An 18,030-nucleotide genomic window follows, 5' to 3' on the forward strand; every position below is an offset into this window, starting at 1 on the left:
TGCGCTGTCTGCAGTAGCCTGATCTAGCTCAAAGCTTTGTCAACATTTTTATGTTATGATAACTTTGCACAACAACTTCCATGGGAAGCGGTTGACCTGTTAACCTACGCCGGAAACTTGTAACTTCCGAGCCGGCGGACTACGTATGTGTTTTTATATGAATTGCTTAGATAGCTAATGTTCCGCTATCGACGCGATGCTTTAGAATGGCAGTTCCACGCCAACCGTCAAACATATCGGTCTTCCGACCGAGCTGCATCTCCTAGTATGGAGTTACAGAATAAAGTTGTTATCTTGTCAACTTGCCTGTTTGAATCATCTCCTCTAGTCAAGAAAGAACCTCTCTACTAAGATATCCAAGGGAGATGAGAGGAACCAAAAAAATACTTACGAATGACAGTCGTAAGGAGAACACAAAAAGTCTATCGCCAAGCGATAAGACATTAGAGATATACTTAACTTAACTTAACAGTAATGCACCCTAACCTAACCTTCCCTTAATCTAATCTATCCTATGGCACTATACCCTGGCCTGGCTGGGGAGGGGGATTGGAGTAGTGGTACCAACATTATTTGCCAACATAGTAACTTAACAGAAAAAGAGTTAAATTACTAGAGAAAATGCAATACAAGATCCTGCAAGGAATGTATGAACAACCTAAGGGCATGCTATATTGGGAAATTATAGCAGAGTCCAGCATACAGCCAGTAGCCTACAGAATTGAATATAAGAAAATAATGCTTTTCCACAACATCATAAATTTGGAGGAGAAAAAATTAATAAAAGAAATAGTAGAAGATCAATTAAGAGCCCCTATGGACAATGTTGGACAAAAAGCTTACTGAACACATGTATCAAATATAATATAGAAACTAATGGAATGAGCAAATATGCCAAAAAAGCATTGAAAAGGGAAATAAAGATAAGAATTTATCAAGATGTCCAAGAGACTTTGAAAGAAAAGAGGAAAGAAATGAAGAAGCTGAGGTTCATAAATAACTTCAGGGAAAACAAGTACATAATGGAACTGGAAAACTGGAAACAAAGGATGTGTATATTATAATGAAAGCTAGACAGAATATGTAGAACTTAAAGGCTAACTTTCGGGATAAATTTAAGGACAAGGTCTGTGCTATATGCAGAGTAGTGGAGGACACCACCAAACATTTATTCATGTGTAAATAAAAAAAAAAAACAGATCATGGAATAAATAAGGATAGCCCTCAAAATAAAGAATGTTCTTAACCTGGGAAGCGATGGATGTCAAAGCTGAGTAGCGTGGCTCTGCCTTCGTTATAAAGGAAAAAAAATGAATGGGGTTGGGTTAAAAGTAAAGTAAAATTTTGTGTTATATCTAATTCAGAAACATCTTTAATTTTTTGGGATTGCTACAATTGCAAAAAAAAGATAATGGACATGAATTAAAATAAACATTTTGAAGTAGCATAAAGTAAAGTTAAACTACAAAAATGAGTAAAGTAAACAAGGGAATAAAGCTTTGCAACTCACATAAATACTAGTGCAGTGCGCCCGCAACTGTGTTTTTGGAGTGAGAACTTAGGAACCAGGAACCAGGGTGATTCCTTCACTTAATTCCAAAACCTCAACATGACACTGTGCATGGCAGTAGTGTGCACAACTATTTTGCAGCATTATCATTTCTTAACCTAGCTTAGATAAATACTAATGTGGTAAAGCTGCAGACTACTACCAATACTATGTTTTTTTCCATCTGTCAATCCGCTTGTGGTGTTTACGCATGGTAACACTGCGTCCCAGGCTTTAAATAATATCCTATTTTAAATATTAACGGTGTAATTCACATACAGTAAATTATTAAAACACTTTTCAGTTGCAAATGTTAACCCAGATATCCTATTATTTACCTAAAACTTACACATAGCATAACTATTTAAAGCCCGGGACGCAGTGTTACCATACGCAAACACCACAGACGGATGGACAGATGGAAAAAACTGAGTATAAGTACCACACCCTGGTTTGTGCCAGTTGCTGACCTAAGTACGATACTAGCCTAGCTGTCTTTTTCATGGTTGTTTTGCTTTTTATACATTTTTTTTAGATGTTACTTAGTCTGGAACTCACACTTGGCTAAATACAGTGCCCATTTTTCAATTATACCCCTACCTAACCTATAAGTAGAAGGCTAGTTAATGAAATAGACGGGTGCGATAGTAGTCGGCAATTTTAGCAATAATGCTAAGAGTACTGCTATTTGTTAGATCGTATCCTAGCCTAACCTAAAGGACATGTTCTATCAGACTGGTAGCCACAAGTCTAGATGTGTTTTGTTTTTTGTTTGTTTCTATGGTGTTTTTATATTGCATGGGACCAGTGGTTATTCAGCAACAGGACCAACAGTTTTCGGTGACTTTCGAGCGACGTCGAGAGTGAACTCCTATCACCAGATATACCTACCTAGTACACATCTCTAACTCCTGAATGGAATGCCCGAGAATTGCTGTCTCCAGTTAGATAGGCTATCCTTTGACACCCCGCAACACACGGTAATTCTAAGGCAATAATTTTGCACGGACTGCAAGGAAAAGTCCTGTGGATACAAAAGCCTGTTGGGAATGGAGCATCCAAATGTATATTTTGCCATGTTTAGTACTAGCCCCTGGGGGTTAATTACAGTCGATCCCCAAAGTAACAGAACAAAATTCTTAATACCTAGGCTAGGTAAGCAACCCAAATGCTGACAGGAAACTGTAATTTCCAAGGCAATAGCTACCCAACGCGGAGTTTATTACCTAGCCTAGATCTAGCTACCCAACATTCATAAACCTTAAAACAACCCAAGCATTAGGTAGGCCTTTTTCAAGGTACTAGGGTAACTAGGCTAGGTACCTGAGTAGGTAGTAGGTACTAGTTACCTACTACCTAGTACCTACTAGGTAGTACCTAGCCCTCTTTACGCGATTGGACTTATTAAACGTCGAGTCAAAATGTCTCCCGTATGCCGATTGGACTATCATACGTCGGCTCAAAAAAGTTTTTTTAAAAATCGCGGAAAAATACTTATAGGCCTACCAGCCGAAAACTTTTGTATCACGCGCCTTGGGGGATGCTGGGAGTTCACGATCAAGGCGTTGTTTTGTTTACAATCGCTACGCAGGCACGCAAGCGCGAATTTCTTTCTTATCGCACTAAAAGTATCAGTGACACATCTCGGAAATTATTTCGTCACTTTGACATAATTATTGCACCAGTTTTAAATTATCCTTTACATGAAGTATTATATATGAAAATGTGCGCAATTTCATGCACCAATACAACTAAAAAATATTCATGATTGTAGCTTTTATCAGTTTTGAAATATTTTCATATAAATAACGATAAGTTGCAAAAATTTTCAACCTTCGTCAACTTTGACTCTACAGAAATGGTCGAGAAACGCAATTGTAAGCTACAACTCTTACATTATAGTATATTCAATCATTTGCCTTCATTTTGCAACAAATTGGACGTCTCTAGACATATTTCGATTTATGGTGAATTATGAAAAAACTTTTTTCTACGTTCGTGCGTAACTCTTCCGATAAAATTTTTTTCGTGCGATTGTCCTAATGTTGCACCCTTTTAAATTTGCCGTTACATAAAGGTTTTATATATGGAAATGTGCGCAATTTCATGCACAATACAACAAAAAACAACCCATGGTTGTAGCTTTTTATCAGTTTTGAAATATTTTCATATAAATAACGTTAAGTGCAAAATTTCAACTTTCGGTCAACTTTGACTCTACCGAAATGGTCGAAAAACGAATTGTAAGCTAAAACTCTATATTCTAGTAATATTCAATCATTTACCTTCATTTTTCAACGACTTGGAAGTCTCTAGCACAATATTTCGATTTATGGTGAATTTATGAAAAAAAAAAAACATTACGTTCGCGCGGTAACTTCCGAAAAAAATCAGAATTTTTTTGTGCGATTGTCGAAATGTTTGCACCATTTAAAATTAGCTGTTACATAAAGTTTTATATATGAAAATGTGCGTAATTTCATGTAGAATACAACTAAAAATGATTGAAGGTTGTAGCTTTTCTCTTTTTTCGAAATATTTGCATATAAATCACGATAAATAGAAAAAAAACCACGTTCGGTCAAATTTGACTCTACCGAAATAGTTGAAAAACGCAATTGTAGCTAAAACTCCTTACGGCCTAGTAATATTCTGTCATTTTTCTTCATTTTGAAACAAATTTGAAGTCTCTAAAACAATATTGTGATTTAGGTGAATTTTTGAAAAATATATTTACCTTCACTCCGCGCGCCGATTCGCGGCCGCAAGTCTCCGAAATACGTACATGGCATTTTCCTAATATTTGCTCCTTTTCATTATTAGCCTTTTTATGAGAGTTTCATATATCAAAATGTGCGCAAATTCATGAAGAATAACAATAAAAAAATAATTGAAGGTTGTAGCTTTTTCGATCTTTGAAATATGTCCATATAAAAAAATATATATATTAAAATTTCGACATTCGGTCAAATTTAACTCGTCCGAAATGGTCGAAATCTGCAATTCTAATCTAAAACTCTTACAGTATCGTAATATTCAATCATTTGTTTTTTTAATTTTGAAACAAATTGGAAGTCTCTAGAACATTATTTTAGAATTACGGTGAATTTTTGAAAATAACATTTTTTTACGTGCCAGCTCGTTACGAATTCGTACATCATTTTGTGATAATATTTTTCCGGTGTTGCTTTTATTGTTTTACAATGTATTATATATCAAAATGATCGCAATTTAGTGTACAATACAACGCAAAAAAAAGTAACTGGTTAGCTTTGACCGTTTTCTGCACAGCGTGATTTGAATACAATTATGTATGAATTTTTTTTTTTTCGCTACCATATATCGCATTATTTATTTCATATGATAATGATATCATTTTCATTTCTGATGGTTGCATTCTAAACTTCAGGCAATGACAAAAAAAGGAGCCAAAAATGAACTCTTAATCTTCAAAAGTACGCGCGCTGTAATTTTTGAAAAAAATTATTTTTTCCAACTTCCGCGCTCACTCCAAACCAGGCCCGGCATACGGGAGCGTTTTGATTTTTAGGGCTCCGGCGTAAGAGGGCTAGCTAGGTATACCTACTAGAGGGAAACACCAGCGACTACCAAACCTTATTACGGTGGACAGGTCTTAGTATTCACTCGATATTTAAATGGTGAAACAAGAATACAATTACAACTCCAAGCATAGGTAGGTAGTACCTACCATTCAAAAGATTGAAGTTTCATCAACATAATGTGATGCCCATCTCCGATGTCAGGACGCGTTATAATGTACTTTTTTGGGGGTTGTACACGTTGATCGTACATGGTCCACCCCTGTACCATGCGGTTTTTTACCCTAGTTAGCTAGGTACCTAACCTAGTAAAGAGGTAAAGTTGCCTACGCCCTAACTGCCGATATCGTTTAAATATTGAACATAGCCTACTAGCTACATTAAGCCTGAGTAGTAAAGCCTCCTAAAGCGTTGTCAAAACAAGCTTGAGGGCCGTCCTACCTAGCCTATCTATTGTATACCTAGCCTACAGTACCTACCTACTAGGTATAGGCTAGGTAGCTGGGCTAAGCCTAGGTAGTAGTTAAAAGAAGGCAAATATAAGCCTAATCTACAAATACAAAGCACCAACGACAGTCAAGATAAACAGAATCACGGTCATTGAAAGGAATGCTTTGCTTGATTACTTACAAGCTTCATTTTGCCGGTAGATAATCTTTCAGACTTTTTTTTTTTTCTTTTACTTTTAGATTGTTTACATCAAATCTGTTTCAGATGTTGGTGACGTTCATCTTCTTCTTCCGTCCGTAGTTGTGATGTGACCTAAACCACACATGTGATCTAAGGGTCGGATTATAACTATCATCTGAATGTTAAATTACAAGGCAGCAACACATTATAAATCACACTAATCTTCTATATTTGGCAGAAGTTAATACAAAATGCTCAATTGCTACAAGGATATATACAAGGATATATCTACAACTTGCGACTAGCGACTAAGATTTCAAATTAAAAAAATAAAGTTTTTTGTAAGTTTTTATTTTATAATACATAATAAAGAAAACCTACAAGATGCAGTGCTCTTAATGATGAAGAATCTCTAATGAAATTAAATGATCAGAATCATCTCTGAAAATCAAAAGTATCTCTTCACAATTAATCTATTTTTCATGGACAAAAAATTTTAGCCTATAGTTTTCAAAGAAATCTGAGACAACGGCTTATTCCTAACTTTCTCCTCTGCCCTTACAAAATTTCATTCATAGAAGCAAAGTTTGTACAAGCAAAATATTATCAATATAATCCACTATTTCACTTTTATTTCTCTACTAATTTTTATGGGCCGAATGAAGGTTGCAAGAAGTTTGTGAGGACTGAAGCCAGACAAGGAGAAAGCTCGAACTAACTTATTGAAGTTGTTGTTGTTTGACATTAAGCTGGCCTTATGCCAGCATGGGCTCTTGCTCGCAGAGCAGCCTGTAGACATTATTAGTGAACCGAGACGGCTGTAGATGAGGCAACAGTGTCCATCACGCGCGCACGTACAAAAGGGGACGAGCTCCCCGCTGCGATTGTGTTTCTTTGCAGCTGAAAATATACACACATCTTCGTGCAGATAGTACATTTTTACTTATATATATATATATATATATATATATATATATATATATATATATATATATCAGCGGATATGCCGTGAAATGCTCTACATTTTAGTATATGGTATAAAAAGTATGTACAGAGGAAGGACGGACATTTGGCGAAATGCCGTCCTTACAAGTTCCTCTAAGAAAATACAAAAAATAGGTGTGATGGTTTCAATGCATTAATTTTAATCTAAGCCCATTTCTAGTTTCCTATATTGTATGCCACAGTCTGTGATGTCCTTTAATTAAACGTCTTCACATCACATTTGAAGTTTTAATTTTCAGTTTCCCAGACATGGCTAGCATATTGCAAATCTAAGAATTATTTTTTTCCTCTTATGCAACTCCACGTACTATTATAGACACCTTAACATACTTAACAGTACAATGTGTCATCTATTTTTCGGAGACTGCAAAACACTTTAAAGAACAGATATGTGCTGAAGATAAAATTGCATTTCATACGCTTCGTTAGAAGGGGTTATTTTCTGGAGTATACATTATATATACAGGGGAGGTATCCTATTCATACTTCAACATTATGCCAATAGAATAAACAAACATAAATCCGAAATTAATTGTTGACAGTTTGACTCCCTTGCTTATGATATGGGGCGCGAACAATGGAGTTTGTAAGGATAAGGAAATCTTTCAAAATAAAAAAAAATAAAAAAGTGGGGGGAGGAGGTACTGAGATATACATAGGATAGTTCTATATACTGAACCTACAGTATGGATATCTTGGGAGGGGATGAAAAAAAAATTAACTGTGAATATAATGTTCTTTATCGTTTGCTGTTAGCCATGTCACAAGATATATCTTGGATTCTGCAGTCTCTCAAATTTCACGGTTATACAGTACACGTACGTGAATGCGCTTGCGTTTTTTTTTTATGATACGTGTTGTAATTATTTATCTCTTTAATTAGTACGCACACAATCTAACCGTTCTGGTAAACATCAATACTGTGAGAATTTTTTAAGGGAGATTATAGTATTAGGGAATGAGATTTCTCAAAGACAGATGCATATCACACTTGTTTGTTATATGAGGTTGGTTATATTGTATTACATTATTAAGTGTACATGAAATACAGAATGCAAAAAGGACGAAAGAACGATGAGTTTAGTATCAACCTACCTAATGTACAACGAAAACAGAATGTATATGTGTTTACAGGATCCTCCCTCCCAGCTGAATGTTATATAGGTATGTAACCATACTTTTATGTCTCTAGTTCTAACGAAATGACTTTTGGTTTCCTAAGCAACTTCGTATGAAAATGACACCTATTTATAAATTACTGATAGATACCCGTTTTTCATTATCTTAACTTATCTTAATAAAAGCAATTAGTGGAACCCATTTACAGTAATCAATAATCAGGCCCTCTTGTTGAATAAGCTGCAGAACCTTCAAAATATTATATGTAAGGTGTTATAAAGGCATTTGCAGTAGTGATGACAAAATTATGGGCAAATATTTAGCACTGGGATGAAAAAAATATGCAGAATTATTGATGACTTATCCTAAGTAAAATGCTGTTACTTTTTCCCTAAAATAAAACAGTAAAACCAGTAGAGAGTTGTTTATTTCATGATAATTTGATTATGTAGTATGTTGTGTACCAGTGCACACATCTTTTTAGCCTTTAAATTCAAAGTTCCTTCAATTATTTTTCTCTGTTTAAACTTAGATTTTACCAAATTGTTAAAAGCAGAGACTGTCAGCAAATATTTGTTATCCTCCTCCAAGATTCTTATTTACGTTTTTAATTATGCCATTATCTGGATTGTACGTCAAGGAATGTGCTACATCTTCATTTAATTGATTTCTAATAAAATATCTTACCCTTTGAATCTACTATTCCCACCTAATGTGCTTATTCTACCGTGACAGTTACCGCGCTCCGTAATGTAATGCTAAGATTTTTCTGTCTTTTTTTCATTTCCTTCGAACACTTTTCGACTTATCTAAACAAAAAAATATATAGTCTATGTCCTTTTTTTCTATCGTAAGTTTAAGTCGAAACGTTTCCATTGAAGTTTACTTGATTAATCAATAATATTTTCAATGTAGTCCAGTCTTATCGATAGAGGGATAATGATATTGAAACAAATTTCGATATAGTTTAAGGTATAACTTAAAGAGAGCAATTTATTTTAAATTTTTCCAGCTTATAAAGTTACCAGTTACCACTGACTAAGGTTTAGTTCCATAGGCGTTCTTAGTTATTTCTAAAACTTAAAAGAAGAAGATTTTGGTGGCAACTGGCGACAATATTCGAGTTATAACAAGTTAGGTAATACCTGAAGCCTGTGAAGTGTCAAGTTCAAAAAGTATCATAATAATTATTGGTCTTGTGTTTAAACTATTTGAAAGGAAACAAAGTAAGTGTAAAAAGGTGTATTTCGTGTAGTTGTCATATTTTATAGGACTTCAGAAATGCTTTCATTTGTAGCCCGAGGCTATCGCTGTGTCCCTGAAATCTTGAAGCTTTGTTCGGGCACAACTTGCTTTCAGATGTAACCTGCTAGTAAAGTGCATATTTATTAAGTTAAATAATAAAGGATTGTGGATATATAGGCTAGTAGTATGTTAAAAATTGTAGAAAGACTTTGGACTAAACTTTCATTGACTTCTCTAGGAGTAGCTACTGCTAAAAACTTTCGTATGCTACCCACCTAATGACCTGACAATACTCTGTTTTTTTTTATATGTCCATCCGCCTGTGGTGTTTTTGTATGGTAACACTGCGTCCCGGGCTTTAGATAGTTACATTCAGCTTACATTCAACGATTATAATAATATCATATTTCGAATATTAACGGTGTAATTTCGCTAACAGTAAATTATTAAAACACTTTTCAGTTGCAAATGTACACCCAGACATCCTTTTATTTATCTAAAACTTACAAATGGCGTAACTATCTAAAGCCCGGGATGCAGTGTTACCATACAAAAACACCACAGGCTGATGGACATATGAAAATTTTTTTTTTTTATGCTCCTAGGTAGTGCTACCGTAGGAATACTCGCCCCTTTAGGTAGTGCTACCTAGTACTAGCCTACTAGTAGTAGTTTTCTTTTGGTGTAGTATAGCCTAAGCCTATGTCAACCTGGATTTGTGTCAGGTTTCGTTACCTAGTTTATAGTACCTACAGCATACTTAGCCTAGGTACTACCTAGTAGCTACCTAGCTATATATCTAGGTAGATAAGAATGTAGGTAGATAGTAGTAGTATACCTAGTAGCCTACTACCTAGGTACCTAGTAGTAGGTAACAGACAAAAACTGACAGCTTAGGTAGTTCTAGGTACTACTAGGTAGTGAAGAAGAGAATAACCGAACAGTGGTTGCTTTGGTAGAACCACAAGCTAGGCACATGAAGAAGATGGGGTTGCTTTTTGTCAGTTTATTAGCTATACTACTAGGTAGTATACCCTATCGGCTCCTTGGCAATTTGGACGTGGCCTCTACGTTGCCAAATGTACTTCTTTGAAATTTTAAAGGCCTACCCTTCCCATTTACCCCTTTTAATCCATGCGTCTTACCCTCCTTGGCGTTTGTTAATGTCTCATGGGAGCAATATACTTCTGGGGGTTCCCTGTTGCCTCTGTTTTTCATATACTTCTAATTAAATCTCTTTTAGGACCTTCTTGTGATTATCACAAGCCACTGAACTTCTGCACTTTTAATTTACTTGTTTTTGTGTTAATTTTAGGTACTGTATGAGAGAGAGAGAGAGAGAGAGGGCATAGGCTAAATATACAAGTGAAATTATCGGCAGCTATTCAATTTATCATCTTTATATAATATACTCCCTCGTTTCTTTCCATTAAGGGTATTCATAACATTTTTCTATTCTTATATCTTCATAAGGGTTTGTCAAAACAAATAAATGATTATTTGGGTCATAAATGTCATATAATTATAATAATAGATAAGAATGACAAGACTATATTATATAGGTAATATTATTGCACGTTATAAATACAAAACTTTTAAGAAACAATTTGTTATACATATATATATATAAGTAAATTAATTTTGGGAACTGAAAAGAATATTTGCATTAAGAATGGTACCAGCCCAGCATGAAAGACAATTAAGCAACGACTACCTTTCCCAGTAGGGGGATTAGTCCCGGCTGTTTGACGTCTTTATGCCCTAAGGTCAGCTTAACACCTGAGAGAAGAACTGGCAACGCTGGAAAATATTTTTGCCAAGTTTAAGCAAAATCGTGTTGTTTTTCTGTTGTTAAAAGGCAGAAAATCACGAGGGCTTTCAATAATCGGCAAAAATTAATTAGAAATCAAGTACATTTGCGTTGTATAACTTATGCTGCCTTCAAATCCCTTACAACATGAGTGGGAAAATATGATTTGGCATTGCCGGTCACCGCCGATGCCATACCCTTTCCGCCATCAAGGAACCGATAGGTATAACTTTACGTACTCCAACCTAACCTAACCTGGTAGGCTTTGTTATAATAACAGGTCTCTGCTCCCTGGACCACCCAGTGAAGGAAACTCCACGTTTTCCTCTCAAAATAAGAGTTTTCTCCCAAAATACAAATACCTAATGTCATAATTTAAGATTAAATAGAGGTTAATGAAAGTCTAGTCATGCACAGTGCAAACTTACCTCTATGACCCTCCATGATGCTTTCGGAATTTTTATTTAAAAAACCTTTTTGTTCATGAAACTTACTTGGCAGATATATATATAGCTGTATTCTCCGAAGTCCGACAGAATTTCAAAACTCGCGGCACACGCAGTGGGCGGCCAGGTGGTAGTACCCATTCCCGCCGCTGGGAGGTGGATATCAGGAACCATTCCCATTTTCTATTCATATTTTTTTCTGTCGCCGGTCGGTAAACACCTGTTTACAGACCTCCGCCCAGGATTTTTGGATTTTGACTCGTTATAAGTATCTGGATTGACTTTTGGTTTTGACTCTGGATTGTTGGATTGGCATACGCGATAGTGACTGTTTTTGGATTTTGGATTGGCTTTTCTATGAACGTGATGTCGGATCAAGTTCAGTTGAGCTTCAGAGTGTGTGAGAAGTGATTGCAAGGTGAGGCTACCGAAATCATTGGTAGACCCCCACACAGTATGTATGGGGTGTAGGGGGCATGTTTGTTTGCTGGTTGATCGTTGCATTGAATGCAAAAGTTTGACTGAGGATGAATGGAAGGTGTATGAATCATATCGGCGTAAGTTGGAGCGCGATAGGATCAGGAGGTCTTCCTCCAAGAGCGGTTCTACGAAAGGTAAGGGAAGTAACATTTCTCTTATTTTAACACCAGTAGAATTTGCTTCACCTAATCCTGTGTTGTTGCCTGAGGGCCCTAGTTCTGTGTCTGGAGAAGGTAATGCCCTTTCTCTGATTCTAGAGTCATTACGCACTCTAGAGTCCAAAGTGTTGGCCCTTGAAAACGCTCGAGTAAAGTGTGTGATCGTGCCCCTAGTGTTGTGGAGGGGGCGTCAGATCGGCCCCATAATGCCTCTAGGTCTAGACCTCTGTCGGACTCCCAGAACTCAGGGAGTGGGCATGTCGAAAGCCGCAAGAGGGTTACGGGGGCTCCCCACCGATCTGGCGTCCCTTCGGCAGGACCTGTTGCTACTTCCCAGGCTGCCAAGGAGCGTGCTCAGGCTCGCATCCTTAAGGACTGTTTTTTTTTCGTCCTCCGAGGCGCCCTCCCCGCGCAAGGGGTGGAGCGCTCGGAGTGACTCGCGTCCGTTGAAAAGGACTTTTCCTAGGGAGGACGCTTTACGTCCCCTCTCTCCGCTCTCGTTGCGGTCTTCGCCTGCGTACGTATGACGCGTTTTTCCTCCACAGAAGAGAGGTAGGACGTCGTCCGAGGACGACGCTGAGAAGCGCATTTCTCTCGCGCCTCGGAGAGGCAGGTTTGCTGTACCTTTGAGAAGGAAGGAGGCGTCCCCCCGCCCCTCGTCTTCTCGCAGGCGCAGCCCTTCACCTCCTCTCGGTTCTTCACCTACGAAGAGTATTCTTGCGTCGCTTCAAGACCAATTGTCGGCCTTAATGGCTCTGAAGACTCGCCCAGCAGCAGTTGAGCCTAAGCGAAGGAAGGACGCTAGACTGCCTGTCAAAGAGGACGAGGCAGTCTCCTTCTCTGTCTCCTCGTTCGTCTCTGTCTCCGCCCGCACGTCAGGACGCCTTTGAGGACGCTCGACAGGACGCCTTGGAGGACGCTTTTGAAGACGCTCGGCAGGACGCTTTTGAAGACGCTCGTCGGGATGTTTGCTTGACGCTTTGCCTGTGGAGAAGGCTTTCGAGAGCGCTCAGAAGGACGCTTTGAAAGCGAAAGCTGGACGCTTGAGCGTGAAACGTAAGGACGCTCCTCGAGAGAGACTAAGAGTAACCTCTCTTACGCGCAGCGCGGTCAGGACGCTCTTCTTGGGGTTCGAGCTCTATAGATCGACAGAAGGTCGGTCGCTTTGAAGAGGCTGATGTTAGTCTTCCTCGAAAGCCTTTGTTGAAGGCTAGACCCGTTGGGCTCACGCCCTCTCCAGAGGTTCAATCTCCTTTGCCTCTTCGGGAGGAAGGAGAGCTTAGTAGTCCGGCGGACTCAGTGGAGGAAGAACAGCCGTCAGTTTCGTCGGTTTCCGACTACAAGGTGCTGGTTCGTCTTTTTACGTTCTTTGTTTGGTGAGAAGTTCCAGCCTGCAGCTCCTAGTTCCTCCCTCTCAGTTTTCGTCTTCGAAAGTCGGGCAAGGTTTCGGAAGTGGTGGAGATGAAGACTTCCTTGTCCACTAAGAAGAGCAGTTCAAGAAATTGCAGGATTGGATGGAACGTCGGAAGGATCAGGGGGCAAGTCGACTTTCGCCCTTCCTCCTTCAAGACTCAGTGGGAAAGGCGGCATTTGGTATGAGACCAAATCTGAAGTAGGAGTTAAGATCCCGTCTCTTCCAATGGGACTTTGCTAGTCTGGTAGGACGCCCAGAAGAGAATCCCTTTTATCGGTCCGCTAAGATTTCATGGACACCAACGGAGATCGACCATCACATGAAAGGTCTGTAAAGACTCTGGAAGTCTTTAACTTCCTAGACTGGTGCCTAGAGTCCTGGATCTTCAATCTAGGAGTCCTGATTCTTTGAGTCTGGGGGAGCTGTCCAATGTGTTGTCATGCATGGACAAGGCCGTCAGGGATGGTTCGGAGGAGTTAGTGTCTCATTTCGGCACTGCTTTCCTCAAGAAGAGAGCGCTTTTCTGCAATTTTACAGCGAGGTCTGTTTCTGCATCGCAGAAAGCAGAGCTTCTCTTTGCACCTCTTTCGAGCCATCCTTCCCCAGGCTATGGTAAGGGACCTGGCAGTGAGCCTACAAGAGAAGGCTACCCAGGATCTCTTGGCCCAGTCTTCAAGACGTCCCGCAGTCCCTATCACGTCGTCGTCTGGACGACCTCCTAGGAAGGTTAAACCCTTTCGTAGCGCTCCTCCCTCGAGAGCTGCTCCTCGAGGGAGAGGACTTGCAAGAGGAAGAGGTTCCTTCAAACCTAAATCCTCTAAGTGAGAAGAAAGTCCTTCAGATGCCTGTCGGAGCCAGGCTAAAGTTCTTTGCGGGTGCATGGAGAGAGAGAGATACAGATGCGTGGTCCCTCAAGATAGTGGAACAGGGGTTACAAGATCCCCTTTGTGGACCCTCCTCCTCTTTCTACGACTCCCAGAGATCTTTCCCCGTCGTATCAAGGGGAGAAACAGCAGGTTCTTTTAGATCTTTTGGATCAAATGATCATGAAAAGAGCGGTGGAGCAGGTCTTAGACCTGGGGTCACCAGGATACTACAACAGACTTTTCCTGGTACCAAAGCAGTCGTCGGGGTGGCGTCCAGTCTTGGACGTAAGCAGCCTGAATCTTTTCGTAGAAAGAAAAGATTCAGATGGAAACACCTCAGTCGGTTTCTTAGGAGCCTTAAGACCGGGCGACTGGATGGTGTCCTTGGACCTACAAGACGCATACTTTCACGTGCCTATCCACCCTCCTTTTCAAGAAAGTTCCTGAAGGTTTATGCTAAGGGACAAAGTTTGGCAATTCCGAGCCCTTTGTTTCGGTTTAAGCACGGCTCCGATGGTATTTACCATGCTCATGAGAAACGTAGCGAGATGGTTACATTCTGCAGGAATAAGAGTGTCCCTGTATCTCCGACGATTGGCTGATCAGAGCATCGTCAGAAGAAAGGTGTCTGAAGGGACCTTCACTTCACTTTGGCTTTGGCGAAGTCCCCGGGACTTTCTGGTCAACCTCGAAAAGTCGCATCTGACCCCAACACAGTCCATCGTGTATCTGGTGGGGATTCAGATGGATTCAGTGGCTTTTTCGAGCGTTTCCGTCCCAGGAACGACAGCTGCAAGGCTTAGAGAGAGTTTCGGCCTTCCTGGGGAAGGAAGCTTGCTCGGCAAGGGAATGGATGAGTCTGCGGGGAACCATTTCCTCGCTGAAAAGTTTGTTTCCCTGGGAAGACTACACCTCAGACCTCTCCAGTTTTTCTTAGCAGACGAATGGAGAGTCAGAGAGGATCTGAATGCGACCCTTCTCATCACCAAATCGGTGAAGAACCATCTAAGATGGTGGTTAGATCCTCGGAAGTTTCGAGAGGGGTTGTCCCTAAAAGCTTACTGAGCCCAGACCTAGTGTTGTTTTCCGACGCCTCGGTGTCGCGATGGGGAGCAACACTGGGAGGGGAGGAAGTGTCAGGCACCTGGAGGGGGGAACAGGTGTCCTGGCACATCATGTAAAAGAACTAGCGGCGGTTTTTCTGGCGCTACAGTTCTTCCAACAGAAGGTTGCAGAGAAAGTAGTCCAAGTCAACTCGGACAACACCACAGCCCTTGCGTACCTAAGGAGCAGGGAGGTACACCACTCCCGTCCTCTGTTTATTTACGAGGGAGATTCTGCTGTGGCAGATGCGAGACGGATAAGGATCCTGAACGAGATTATCGCAGGAGTCCAGAACGTCAGAGCAGACCTTCTCAGCCGACAAGATCAGATCCTGCCGACGGAATGGACGTTGCACCAGGACGTCTGTCGAGAGCTCTGGCTGGACTGTGGGGGTGTCCGTTAGTCGAACTATTTGCGACGTCGAGAACAAAGAGGTTGCCTCTTTATTGCTCCCCTGTGCTGGATCCGGGAGCAGTCGCGATAGACGCTCTCTCTGGGACTGAACGAACCTAGACTTGTATGCCCTTCCCGCCATTCAAGATCATGGGGGAGGGGAAGTAGTAAGGAAGTTCGCGGCAGGGTCGGAGGGGACGAGGTTTGACCCTGATCGCCCCGATGTGGCCCGCGAAAGAATGGTTCACGGAGGTAATGTCATTCATCATAGACTTTCCGAGGACTTTGCCCTGGAGGAAAGATCTACTCAGACAGCCCCACTTCGCAAGATATCACCGAAACCTCTCCGCTCTGGGTCTGACTGCGTCCAGACTATCGAAAAGCTGGCCAGAGCGAGAGGTTTTTCTAAAGCAGCTGCAAAGGCGATCGCCAATGCTAGGAGAACGTCCTCGAGAGCTGTTTATCAGTCGAAGTGGGCTTCCTTCAGGGCATGGTGTAGAAAGGAGGGAATTTCCTCTTCCACTACCTCTGTGAGCCAGATAGCCTGATTTCCTGCTATTTTTTAAGAAATGTACAGAAGCTGGGCTGTCCCGACCATCAAGGGATATAAGAGTATGCTGTCGGCAGTCTTCCGACACAGAGGACTAGACCTGTCTGATAACAGGGCATCTTCACGATCTCCTGAGATCATTTGAGACATCCAAGATACCTCAGGCGAGGCCTCCTTCTTGGGAACTTGGATTTAGTCCTTAGACTTTTAATGTCGAGTCCTTTCGAACCTCTACATGAAGCGTCTCTTAGGAACTTGACTAAGAAGGCTCTTTTCCTAACTGCTCTGGCGACGGCGAAGAGAGTTAGCGAAATTCAGGCCATTTGTAAGAGAGTGGGCTTCAAGGGGACAATGCTGTCTGCTCTTTGAGTCCCACTTTCTTAGCAAAGAATGAAAAACCCGTCGAACCCTTGGCCAAGAGCTTTGAAATCAAGGTATGACAAGCCTTGTGGGCCAAGAACCTGAGAGAGTCTGTGCCCTGTCAGGGCTCTAAAGTATGTCCACAAGACTAAAGAAGTACGAGGTCCCTCAGATAATCTCTGGTGTTCGGTTAAACGACCCGATATACCATTATCCAAGAACGCTTTGGCGTTCTTTCTGAGGGACGTCATTAAAGAGGCTCATTCGTCTTCCACACAGATCGATTTGAGCCTCTTGCGAGTGAAAGCTCACGAGGTCAGAGCTGTCGCAACCTCGCTTTGCCTTCCAAAGGAACATGTCCGATCAAGGACATCCTTGACGCCACCTTTTGGAGGAGCAATTCAGTATTCGCCTCACACTACTTGAGAGATGTGAGAAACGATATACGAGGACTGTTGTTCTCTTGGGCCATACGTTTCTGCAGACACAGTCGCCTTGGGGGCTGAAGGTAGCTCTCTCCCTATCCCTTAGTTAGGTTTAGGTTAGGTTTTAGTTGTTGTGTTTTTTGGTTGTGGTGAGGCTTTGGTGAAGACCTCCCATCTCTTAGCTTAGTGTTCAGGGGGTCTTGGATAGTTGGTTAGGTGGTGGTCAGTTGCTTCGTTGCCCTCATTTGTATGGCTCTATGCTCTTGTCACATTGAGGTCACGTCCCCGTTGACAGAGCATCCAGAGCGCACCAGCACTACAGGTCTCCACCTGGCTGGCAACTCTGATTAAGCACAAGCAGGCTGAAGTGACAGTAATCACAGAGTCTACTTTGCTAACAGGTTGAGGAACCAAGGTGTATATCATCTACTTATTTAAGTTTCCTACAATCCTATTCTGTCTCTTCCCGCACCATCCGAAGTGGATTCAGCTATATATATATCTGCCAAGTAAGTTTCATGAACAAAATGTTATTGTTATAATACAATTAAGTTTGTTCATACTTACCTGGCAGATATATATAATTAAGTGCCCACCCACCTCCCCTCAGGAGACAGTGGCACTGATAAAATATGAATAGAAAATGGGAATGGTTCCTGATATCCGCCTCCCAGCGGCGGGAATGGGTACTACCACCTGACCGCCCACTGCGTGTGCCGCGAGTTTTGAAATTCTGTCGGACGTCAGAAAATACAGCTATATATATATCTGCCAGGTAAGTATGAACAAACTTAATTGTATTATAACAGTAACATATTAGAGCAATTTTATCATAATTGCATTACTGTGACAACTAGAATTTATGGAAACCGTTTGTAAATGTATCATCGTATGTGTGAAGCTCCACTAAATGGGC

This window comes from Macrobrachium nipponense, chromosome 3, assembly GCF_015104395.2.
Source record: "Macrobrachium nipponense isolate FS-2020 chromosome 3, ASM1510439v2, whole genome shotgun sequence".
Lineage (NCBI taxonomy): Eukaryota > Metazoa > Arthropoda > Malacostraca > Decapoda > Palaemonidae > Macrobrachium > Macrobrachium nipponense.